This window comes from Rhinopithecus bieti, unplaced genomic scaffold (assembly GCF_001698545.2).
Source record: "Rhinopithecus bieti isolate Rb0 unplaced genomic scaffold, ASM169854v2 scaffold_23529, whole genome shotgun sequence".
Lineage (NCBI taxonomy): Eukaryota > Metazoa > Chordata > Mammalia > Primates > Cercopithecidae > Rhinopithecus > Rhinopithecus bieti.
Genome location: NW_016810813.1, coordinates 163,448 through 174,855, shown reverse-complemented (window position 1 = coordinate 174,855; position 11,408 = coordinate 163,448).

The following is an 11,408-nucleotide window of genomic DNA, read 5'->3' as shown; positions in this document are numbered from 1 at the left end:
GCCGAATGATTAGACAGCAGCAATTTCTTGGCTGCCTGATTCACCTTCCTGAACCCCAACATTGAAAATGTATTTCCCCATGTGAAAGCATTTGTGGGCTCCTACTGCTAATCTATAAAGTAGAAATACTTCTGTGGTACAAAGCCCTCTTTCTTATCTAATTTCCCATTTGCCCTTTCTCCTTCCCCCTTCTGCTAAGAGCTCTTCCCTACCCACATTATAAGTAGAGCAAGGGAGCTAACCCCACCTTGCATATTCCAAATCAACCACGTGACCCAGGCCTGGCCAATCAGGGTTCCAAATCCTCTAGCTGTAGTGATTGGTTTAGGGTGCGACATGTGACCCACCTGAGCCAATGAGGATCTATTCTGGGACTTCTGTCTGAACACTTGGGAAGATAAACTCTGAATGTTGGGTGGCTGAGAGGATGAATGTGAGCTGGGAGCTGCCAACAGGCATCATGCTATTCCCTTCAGCTTTCAAGTAGTGTTTTCACTGCTGCTAACAATTCCAAATCTTAAGTGTTCCTTGCATCTTCCTTTCACCAAAAATATCACAGCACTGGAGGGCTTACTTACATGGTGTCTTAAATATCTGGAGTTTAAATCTGCCTTGCAGCTTCCCTGGCCACAGTGAGTGTCTGAGCCCTGGCCGCTTTCTGCTGATCCCGGGGAGAATTTAGCCTGCCTGCCCTTCCTCCCTGGTTCATTCTCATGTACTCAGATCCCTGCCTCACTCTTCTCTCACACAGACAACAAAAGAGAGTCAGATTGTGGTCTTAAAGGCACAGGACTCTGAAGTTAGGACCAGAAGACCTTGGTTAGAGTCTAAACCTTGTCAGTTACCAAATATCATTAGGCACATGAGTTAATCTCTCTGAGGCTCATCTCCCCATCAGTAAAGTGGGTACTGCTGAAGATGTGGTCTTTAGAAGCGTTCTCTAGACTGTAAGCCCTGTGCTTCCTGGTTATTGCCTAAACAGAGATAAAATGGAGTTTCTCATCACCTGGGTGTCATTGAGCTTCTGGTCATTGTGAGATGGGTGACCAAGCCAAGGGCATCAAACATCCCAATGCGGCTCAGTTTTCTGCATCTCCAGGGCTATCCCAGCATTAACACATATGGACCTTTAATCAGAGTTTGCAGAATAAGAGAAAATTGTGCCAGAGTACGAATGTAGATATTATCTTGTTTTAGTCATTGTTACTCTAAGGGACTATTCTTGCTACAGGAAAATTGCACAAAACCCAGAAATTCATTGACTCTTTCTCCTAATCAAGGCCTAAAGAGCTGGTGTTAGACATATGTCAAGGCCAGCCAAAGGCCCAAAGCCTGTTTCCCAGGGTAGGACTGCCCTGGCCTCCCCCTCCTTCTCCCCAGGCTCCACCCCAGGGAGCTGAAGACCAGACTGGGTATAGCACTGCCGAGAAACTGAGGAAAAACCCACTGGCCTCCTCTCCCACTGCAGGCTGCCCACCCGGAAGGGAGAAAGCTTGTCAGTAAATCAGGTTCAGTGTTGGTCACTATCTTGGACTGGACATTCCAGCATCAGAATTGAGATGTTTCTTGTGACTTAAAGTGACTTCAGGACTCTATTCTACCTAGGATTGGGCAGAAAAGTTACGGGCCTGTGGGAGTTCCAATTCAGAAACAGGGGAGATTACTCTCTCACTGAAGAAAGTCTGAAGGAAGGTAGGAGAGTAAAATAAAGTTGTGTTTCGATGATCCTAGGAGCTCTGCTTGTTTGACATGCCAGTTATACCTGCTGTCACCGTAGTTATGTGTTAGGGGACCCAGATGTCTGAAGTTATATCCAGAAGGCTTCTGAGGGGGGTCCCTTGGCTAAAAGTGTGAATTAAACCCTAAGAGCCTGCCCAGGCTATCAGTCCCAGTTTCTAGGTTCACTGTCCCTGAATCTCGCTGCTTCTTCCTTAGGCTGCTGGGAGTCTGAACACTTCCCCCCGCTGACACCCCTCCCCCATGCCTCAACCGTGGGAAGGGGGGGCCCTTAAGCAGTAGGGCCAAGCCCTGTTCAGCCTGGAACCAAGTTCCCATCAACAAGGTGGTCTGGGCAGTGGCCAGCCAGAAAGCAGTAATTACTGTCGAGGTGCAGGGACCCCAGGTGGGGCCCCCACCTCCCACCTCTGTGTGGACAGTGAATGGGCCTGCCCCTGGGTAAGACGGTGTCAGCAGGCGCCTGCCCACCCCTTGCTGGTTTCCCAGGCCCCTAGAGCCCTCTCGTAATAGGAGCCATTTGCCCTGTAACCAGTGGGTGACCAGATTTTTAATCTTGGAGACCCCTTGGATCCCAGGCGGGAAGTGGGATTTGTCAAATGGGGAGGGGAGGGGCTGTCTGGGAATGCCAAAGGGGGTTGTGCTGGGGAAATATGTCTTCTTTCCATACGGTCCCCCTCCCATACCTCCAGCCTCCCCTACCCTGCAAGTCAGCTCTGTAGCTCCTAGGAGGTGTCTCCAACATGCTTAGCTGTTGAAAGTAAATGAATGCCCGAAGCTGAAATCTGAATGGCTTGTTTTGCACTAACTCAGGTGCATGCCAAATAGGGGTGTCTCTTTGCTTGATCCTAATCCTTCCTCCTCTGAAATCCTTTCTGGCCTGCTGCCTGTCAGCAATTGCCCTGCAAAGACCCTCTAGCTGGCCGCGGGAGATGCTGTGTTCTTGGCTGTCAGGGGTGAGAACACTGCACGTTGCCTACTCTCTGTCACACCTCACTGTGTGATCTTGGACAAGTCACTTCCCTTCTTTCAGCCTCAGTTTCAGGAGACTTGGCACTTGCTGGGTGCCCAATGTGTGCCATGTTCTTGACATGTATGGTCCCACACAACCTTGCCAATGACCCTGTGACCTATGTCTGCTCGTTCCCAGTTTACAGGAGAGAAGATGCAGCCTGGGAGAGATGTAGCAGGTGTCTAAGGCCGCACAGCAAGTCACCCAGGGCCAGGATCTGAAGCTCGGTCTCTCCAGTTCCACTGCCTGGGTGCTTTCTCCTCCACAGCGACCTTCAGGTCATTGTGAGGAGCCTTTCAGACTAAAGCTAGAGAGCTGGGATTCCAACAGTTCAGCAACCTATGTCTTCTCAGCAGCTGCTGCCTGACCACCTAGCGCCTTTCCACTAAGGTCGCTCCTTCCCTCTCCTGAAGATTATCCTCCTGCCCCTCTCTCCCAAACATCTGTGGTGTGCGCCTGCTGCCCAGAGTTGAACTTTTTTTTTTGTTAGAGACAAGGTCTCACTGTGTCATCCAGGCTGGAGTGCACTGGTGTGTTCATAGCTCACTGCAGCCTCCAACTCCTGGGCCCAAGTGACCCTCTCACCTCAGCTTTCTGAGTAGCTGGGACTACAGGCATACACCACCATGCCTGGCTAATTTTTAAATTTTTTGCAGAGACAGGGTCTAGCTATGTTGCCCAGGCTGGTCTTGAAATCCTGGGCTCAAGCAATCTGTCTACCTTGGTCTCCCAGTGCACTGGGATTACAGGCATGAACCACCATGCCCGGTCCTCCAAAGTTGAGCTTCTGAGACTCAGTTTCCTTCTTGGTAAATTCAGGCTTCTAGGGTTGATAAGCTCGGGTGCCACCTCCTCAAAGACATCCTCCTTGGCCACATCACGTGACCTTTCCCAGGGGCCAGATTCTTTAACGTATTCATTGGTCTTTTATCGTGTTTCCCCGCTAGAAGTTCCATAAAGGGCAGGGGTTTCATCTCTTCTGTTTGCCGTTATATCCTTAGCACCCAAAATTGTGCCTGGCACATATAGTACTCAGTATGTATTTGCTGAGTCAATGAGTGAGTGAATTTATACTAATAACAGTAGCTGCCATTTCTAGAGTTTTTACCACATGTTGAGCACTGTGTCAGTCTTAACCCACAGGGGAAGATCAATTATTACACCCATTGTACAGATCAGGAAACCGAGTCAGGGTAAGTAACTTGCCCTAAATCCTATAGTCTCACTTGGAACTTCTGACTCCAGTGCTCGTCAGAATGCATTGGCAACCCAAAGGTCATTTCCAGCTCAGGTGGCTTCTATTGACAGAGCTCATCCTGGCCTTTCCAAGAGCCAGACCTCCAACATTGGTGGAGACCTGTGTGTAGCTGGCCTCTCCTGGGTGTCTTGTCCCAAGTACAGAGACCTGGATCCTTTCCCGCTCATGGGCAACAGCCCAAAATTAAAAACAAAAGCCATATTAAAAAACAAAACCAACTTTCTGCCTTAAAATATTGTGAGCCAGGGGGCAATTAGCAATTATGCTGTAGTTTATTATGAGAAGATAGAATTCTAATTGGACTGATTTGAATTCCACACACCTCCACAGATTGTTTTGGGAATTAAGGTATCAGTTGTATCGGTAATTATGGTTTACCATTCAATTACCCCCCCACAGAAAACTGTTAAATTGTCTGTGACGGGGTTTAAATTTAGCTCAGACCTATGTCCTATGAAGACTGCGCGAGTCAATACAAGCCATCCGGAAACCACCGGGTGCCCTGTGCCAGGCGGTAATTAGGGGTTGAGGTTTCCAGAGTTTTACCTGAGACAGCAGGGACAAGTGCCTGGGCTGGGAGTGCTCACGTGGGGGGCTTGGACACTCCCCCAGCACAGTGCTCTTGGCTCCTGCCCTGCGTTGCTGGCGCAATAGCTGATCATCTGGAAGACAATGTGGTTTCAGCCGCAAGTGCCATTTGGCGAGGTGCACCAGCATAGAAGCCCTGGGGCAGCGAGGAACCATGTAAAACTCAGGGACATTGTAATCGGACACATCTGGGATTGAATTCCCGCTCTTCCACTTAGGGAGTGAACTTGAGAGGGCCACTTAATATCTTTGAGCCTCTGTTTCCCCACCTGTCAAATGGGTACACCTCCTGCCTCACACACGGGTTATTGTGAAGATGGATGGAGAATAATAATGGTGACAACAACCATCTCTGGTGCCCTTGTAATGTGCTGGTCTTTCATTTGTATTTAATTGCTATGACAAGCCTATGAATTGGGGAGGAGATCTGTATTGGGAGGATTGTTTGATTTGAACCCGTAGACCCTGACTCCAACCTGGGAGTTTACTGGAAGGGTGAGGAGGTGCTCACAGAATGGAAGGGGAGGCTGGAGAAGGGGCTCAATACAAACAGGCTCCAGCGAGTACATGCAGGCCCCAGGAGCTTCACCATCATGTTCTCCCAGACACCCCCAGTGAGACAAACATGCTCTGAGAGTCTCTCCTACCCCCCGACCTCTCCACTCACAACCCTGGTTACATTACAGGCCTGCCTCTTGGCTCTATGATGGGGGTGGCAAAAGGAAGTTCTGTCCAAAGAAGAGGGACCTGGATTTTCTATTCTTCAAGACACTATGAACAGTTGCAAGAGGAAATTGGGGTGCTAGAGAATGGATACTGAGCATAATTTTTATTATACCCATCTATAAGGCCAGGAAATCAAGGGTCAGAGCTGGTAAGCCATTTGCCAGCAAGTGGCAGAGATGGGATTGAAATCCACACTTCAGGCTGGGCGTGGTGGCTCACGCCTGTAATCCCAGTACGTTGGAAGACCGAGGTGGGTGGATCACGAGGTCAGGAGTTCGAGACCAGCCTGGTCAACATGGTGAAACCCCGTTTCTACTAAAAATACAAAAAGTTAGCTGGGCGTGGTGGCGGGCACCTATAATCCCAGCTACTCGGGAGGCTGAGGCAGGAGAATCGCTTGGACCTGGGAGGCGGAGGTTGCAGTGAGTCAAGATCGCGCCATTGCACTCCAGCCTGGGCGACAAAAGTAAAACTCCGCCTCCAAAAAGAAATTCACACTTATAGGAATTATATTCCTTCTTTCAGCCCCAATCTGGGCTTTTCCGGGTCAGAACAGACGTTGTATTCTGGGGTCTCACAGAGATGCCTGGCTCCAGGGCACCCAGACAGGGTGGAAAAGCCTCAGGAGAGAGAAGCAGCTACCCTCACCCAGCTCCCAGAATGAGCCAAACAATGTAGAAACATCTCTGACCTTACTGTGTGCGAAATGCAGCTGTCAGAACTAGATGGCAGGGAAGGCTTGTTGTCATGACATTGAAGAGTTGTCGAAGTTGTCAGATGGTTGGGGCTGGTTCTGAGGCCGTGAAAGGGTTTCCCCCTTTCTTACATCCACACCTTGGCTTCTGCTGTTTCTTCCACCTGCAATGATGTTTCTCTTATCAAGGTTTTTCAACTCTACACATTCTTGAAAGCTGGAATCAAAGTCCACTTTATCTAAGAAGCTTTCCTGAGTCCTGACCAGGGCAGGCATCTTCCTTCCTCTGGCCTTACAGGGTTTACTCTCCTAACCCTGGCTGCCTTCTGCATGGCTGGGAGCTTATTTTCCCACCTGCCACCACAGCACAATGCTGGGTCCAGACATCTGTGTTAATACAGGTCCTGTGTTAAACAGAACAAAACTTTTCCCTACCCCCACCCCAAGAAATTGCATTTTTCTTCTTTCTTTTCTTTTCTTTCTTTTTTTTTTTTTTGAGATGGAGTCTTGCTTTGTCACCCAGACTGGAGTGCAATGGCATGATCTCAGCTCACTGCAACCTTTGCCTCCCAAGTTCAAGTGATTCTCCCGCCTCAGCCTCCCCAGTAGCTGGGATTACAGGCACCCACCATCATGCCCGGCTAATTTTTGTATTTTTGTAGAGAGAGGGTTTCACCATGTTGGCCAGGCTGGTCTTGAACTCCTGACCTCAAGCAATCTGCCCACCTCAGCCTCCTAAAGTGCTGGGGTTACAGGTGTGAGCCACTGCGTCTGACCCAAATTGCAGTTTTTTTTTCTTTTTTTAGTGTTCACTACATGCCAAATACCCTACAAGCATCTTCTCTAAACCTCCTAAGCCCTATGGGGCGGGCACTGTGGTTATTCTCTGTTTTATAGATGGGAAAACTGAGTCCCAGAGAGGTTAAATAACATGCCGAAAGTCCCATGACTATGAAATGGGGCAGCTGGGATCCAAACCCAGGTGACCTAGGGCCAAACCCTAAGCATGAAGCTGCCCTGCTGGGTGCCCTCTGCACCTGTCCCTCTAAATGGAAGTGCCTAGAAATGACCCAGCCAAAAGCAGAAGACCGTATTTTATCATTTCAACAATTCTCTCTGTCCATAAAAAGTTCTATGCAGCTTGGCCAGTTCCTTTTCCTGAATACAAAACTACAAAACTAAAATACAAAAATTAGCCAGGTGTGGTGGCTGTAATACCAGCTATTCAGGTGGCTGAGGCAGGAGAATCGCTTGAACTCAGGGGGCGGAGGTTGCAGTGAGCCGAGATCATGCCACTGCACTCCAGCCTGGGCGACAGAGTGAGACTCCGTCTCAAAAAAAAACCCAAAACCAAACCAAACAAACAATAAAAAACAAATTAGATGGACATGGTCGTGCACAGCTGTAGTCCCAGCTACTCAGGAGGCTGAGGTGAAGGGATTCCTCGACCCAGGAGATCGAGGCTGTAGTAAGCTGTGATCACCCCACTGCACTCCAGCCTGGGTGACAGAGTGAGATCTTGTCTCCAAAAAAAAAAAAAAAAAAAAAATTTTTTTTTAAAGGATCAGGGTAGGGACAGGGACTCCTCCTGTTCCTTTTGGCACCATCAGTGGTTGAACACACAAGCTTTGGTTCAAATCCAGACTCTTCCAATTTGCTAGCTATGTGATCTTGAACAAGTTACTTAACCCCTCTTATCCTTAGTTTCCTCATCTTCAAAATAAAAATAGTGCTTGCCTGATGGGGGGAGACGATGGATATAAAGGGCCTCACAGAGGGCTTGGCATTTACCAAGTGTTTGAGAAATATTGGCTGTTTTTATTCAAGGCCTGCTCATTGCTAGCATGAGCTACCTGCAACAGCCACCTCTAGGCCTCTTTTGCTCCCTATATTCCAGCCACACCAAGAAACCATGATGGCCTGAACCCTCTCTGACTTTGTCAGGCCTCCATGCCTTTATCATGCTGTTCCTTCTGCCTACAAGGCCTTTCTCTTTTTTCAACCTCCTTGAGTCCATGTTAGTCCCTGCTAGATGGTTACTTCTCTGTGATGCTGCTCTAACTCCTTAGCAGCCATGCTGCTCTCTTGACCGTTCACTAGAGCCTTTAATTCAGCTCCTGCCACAGTAAGGATTAAATGGGATGATGTCTGAGAAAGCCCATGGGCAAGAGCCTGGCATGGAGTGGTGCCCCATAATTGATGAATGGAGCTGGGGTTGCTTTCTCAGCCAGCTGCTTGGCAGGGGCCTGGCTTCCTCATCTTCACACATCAGTGCCTAGGGTAACACCTGGCATACAGTGAACATACTCTCAGTAGCTGTTAGACATTTGTCTTTTGAGGGGCTGCTCAGCCTCCCACACTGAGTGTGGGATTTTTTTTTTTCTTTTTGAGACAGAGTTTCACTCTTGTTGCCCAGGCTGGAGTGCAATGGTGCAATCTTGGCTCGCTGTAACCTCCGCCTCCCGGGTTCAAGTGATTCTCCTGCCTCAGCTTCCTGAGTAGCTGGGATTACAGGCACCTGCTACCACGCCTGGCTAATGTTTTGTATTTTTAGAAGAGACAGGGTTTCACCATGTTGGCCAGGCTGATCTTGAACTCCTGACCTCAGGTGATGCACCTGCCTCGGCTTCCCAAAGTGCTGGGATTGCAGGCATGAGCCACCATGCCCGGCCTAGGGGTGTGGGGTCTTTTACTGAGTAGGCCTGGTGGGGGAAGTCAGGGACCCTACCACAAAAGCTGGAGAGGCCACATCCTCCCACCTCCATCTGGGGTTAGACATGTGACCCAGGCTTGGCCAATCAGATGTTCCTCCAACTTGCCCAGAATTCACACTCAGCAATGGTCTTCATGAGGGGTGGTAGTGATGGCCAGCAGGAGCCAGGTTGGGCAGTCTCCCTAACCCACCTTCATGAGACTTGAAACTGATTGGTGTCCTGTCCCGTGACCTCCCTTGCCCGTTCCCATCCTGGTGCTCCAGCCTCCCTATGGACATCTTTTGCTCATAAATATCCTTCCAATTAACTGCTTTGCTGCTTCTTAGCTAGGGTTAGTTTCTGTCACTTACAACCAAGAGCCTATTCAGGTGCAGGAAGGGTAGAATTAATAATGGAAATGGATCAGCACATGTTTCTGAGCATGTGCTGAGAGGCAGGCCCTGGGCTGGGTACCATGACGTTCAAATGATGTGTAAGATGTGGGCAGTGCCCTGGGGGGATCCATGGGGAGACAGACCATGCATGACATCATGAACAAGACCACATCGTGAAGTAAGGCTTAGCTGGACCTTGCAGACACCCAGAGAAGATGCTTTGAGCCCTCATTGGGTGGTGCCATCACAAAGTACAAAATGAATTGGGTTGTAGGAACTGGAGCCACTGGGACAATATTCCAGATTAGGGATTGAGCTGAAGGGGTTGGAAATGGCTGAGTGGGGTGGTGGAAAGGAATGCCTGCTAGTAGTCAGTTGTCTTAGTCTGCTTTGTGCTGCTGTAACAGATTACCACAGACTGGGTAATTTATAATAAACAGAAATTTATTTGGTTCATTGTTCTGAAGGATGGGAAATCCAAAATCAGGGAGCCGGCATCTGGTGAGGGCCTTCTTGTTGCATCCTAACATGCCAGAGGGTGTCACGTGGTGGAAGGGCAAAGAGAGGGAGAAAGGGAAAGAGAGGGAGCAGGAAAGGGCAAACCCACTCCCGTGATAATGAGCTCACTCATATCATGTGGCATTCGTCCATCATGAGGGCGGGGTCCACCTCCCAATACCATCACAATGGCAACTAAACCTCAACATGACTTTTGGAGAGGACAAACATTCAAACCATGGCAGCAGCGTTTGTGGGAAAACATAAGCCAAAGCAAGAAAAGACCAACCTAAGAGTGACTGGCTTGGCCCCTCATTCTACATTTATTTTCATCCAATGGGGCCCAAGGGCACATACCCATTACCCATCTGGGCAGTTCTCTTGAATGTGAATGTGGGCTTCTGTTTGCACATGGAGCTAAGGAACTTCAGGGAAGAAACCATGAAGGACCTCTTGAGGCTGAGGGCTGGCACCAGCACCGAGATCTCCCGGCAGCTGGAACAGTGATGACTCCTCTGTCCTTGCAGGCAGGGCACCCAACAGGGTATGACTGTCACCTGAGGGGAGAAAGTCAGAGGCACAGGCCCAATCCTGGGCCCGAGGTTGGCGGTTTGGGTGGAGAAGTGATTCTGAGTGTGACACCCTCCAGTGATAAAGCAGGGGGCTTCCCAGCAGCCCCTGGGGAAGCAGGCTGCATCTCTGGAGACAGGAGATGTGTGGAGGCCTGAGGGGCAGTGGAAAGCCCTGTGTGTCTGGGTCAGGGCTCTCCTTGGCAGGTAATGGTTTGTCCCAGTAGTTTTCAGACTCCCCATCCTGCTCTGTCCTTCTCTTGTCTGATGCTCAAAACTGTCACTCCCAGGTCAGCCCCCACCTTACTGTCTACTCCTCAGAGTTCCTCCTGCCAAGGGCACCTTCTGTCCCACATCTCCATGGTACAGCCGTGGGAGGAGGACTTGGGAGCATAAAAAACTCCACCACGTTGGGGCCAGGCGTGGTGGCTCACGCCTGTAATTCCAGCACTTTGGGAGGCTGAGGCGGGTGGGTCACAAGGTCACCAGTTTGAGACCAGCCTGGCCAACATAGTGAAATCCCGTCTCTACTAAAAATACAAAAAATTAGCCGGGCATGGTGGCAGGTGCCTGTAATCCCAGCTACTCAGGAGGCTGAGGCAGGAGAATCGCTTGAACCCAGGAGGCAGAGGATGCAGTGAGCCAAGATCACGCCATTGCACTCCAGCCTGGGCGACAGTGAAAGACTCGGTCTCAAAAAAAAAGAAAAAAAAAAACAACAAAAAACTCCACCAAGGGCTTTTGGGTCCTAGGGACAGCAATGTTGTGGCTGCTCCAGCCAGAACCTCAACTTGTCAGTAAAGTTGGGATCCATCTTCCCTAAGAGATTTGTCGCAAGAACACACGAGTTGCTACAGCAGAGGAGAAATCAAGTGTGTTTTCCTTCTGGTCAATTGTCCCCTGAACGTGCTTTCTTCCTACAGTGTTGTCAGAAAAGTAAAAAAAAAAAAAAAAAAAAAAAAAAAAAAAAAGTCCACGATGTCAGCTGGGGTGATACCAAAACAATTGTGGGAGGAACAACATCCGCAAATTGAATAGTGTGAAGAGTGTGGACAGATGTTTTGTCTTTGGCTTCATCTCCCAGACTTGATCTTTGTAAATATATATAAAGCAGGTTCTACCAGAGCCGAACCTGGCAATGACTTGAGGAGCAGCTGCAAGGAAGACAGCCTCTCCCAGGGTATCACCTGGGGGCACACACCAGCTTCCCCTCCTGAGCTTCATCGAGGGGTTAGTGCTGC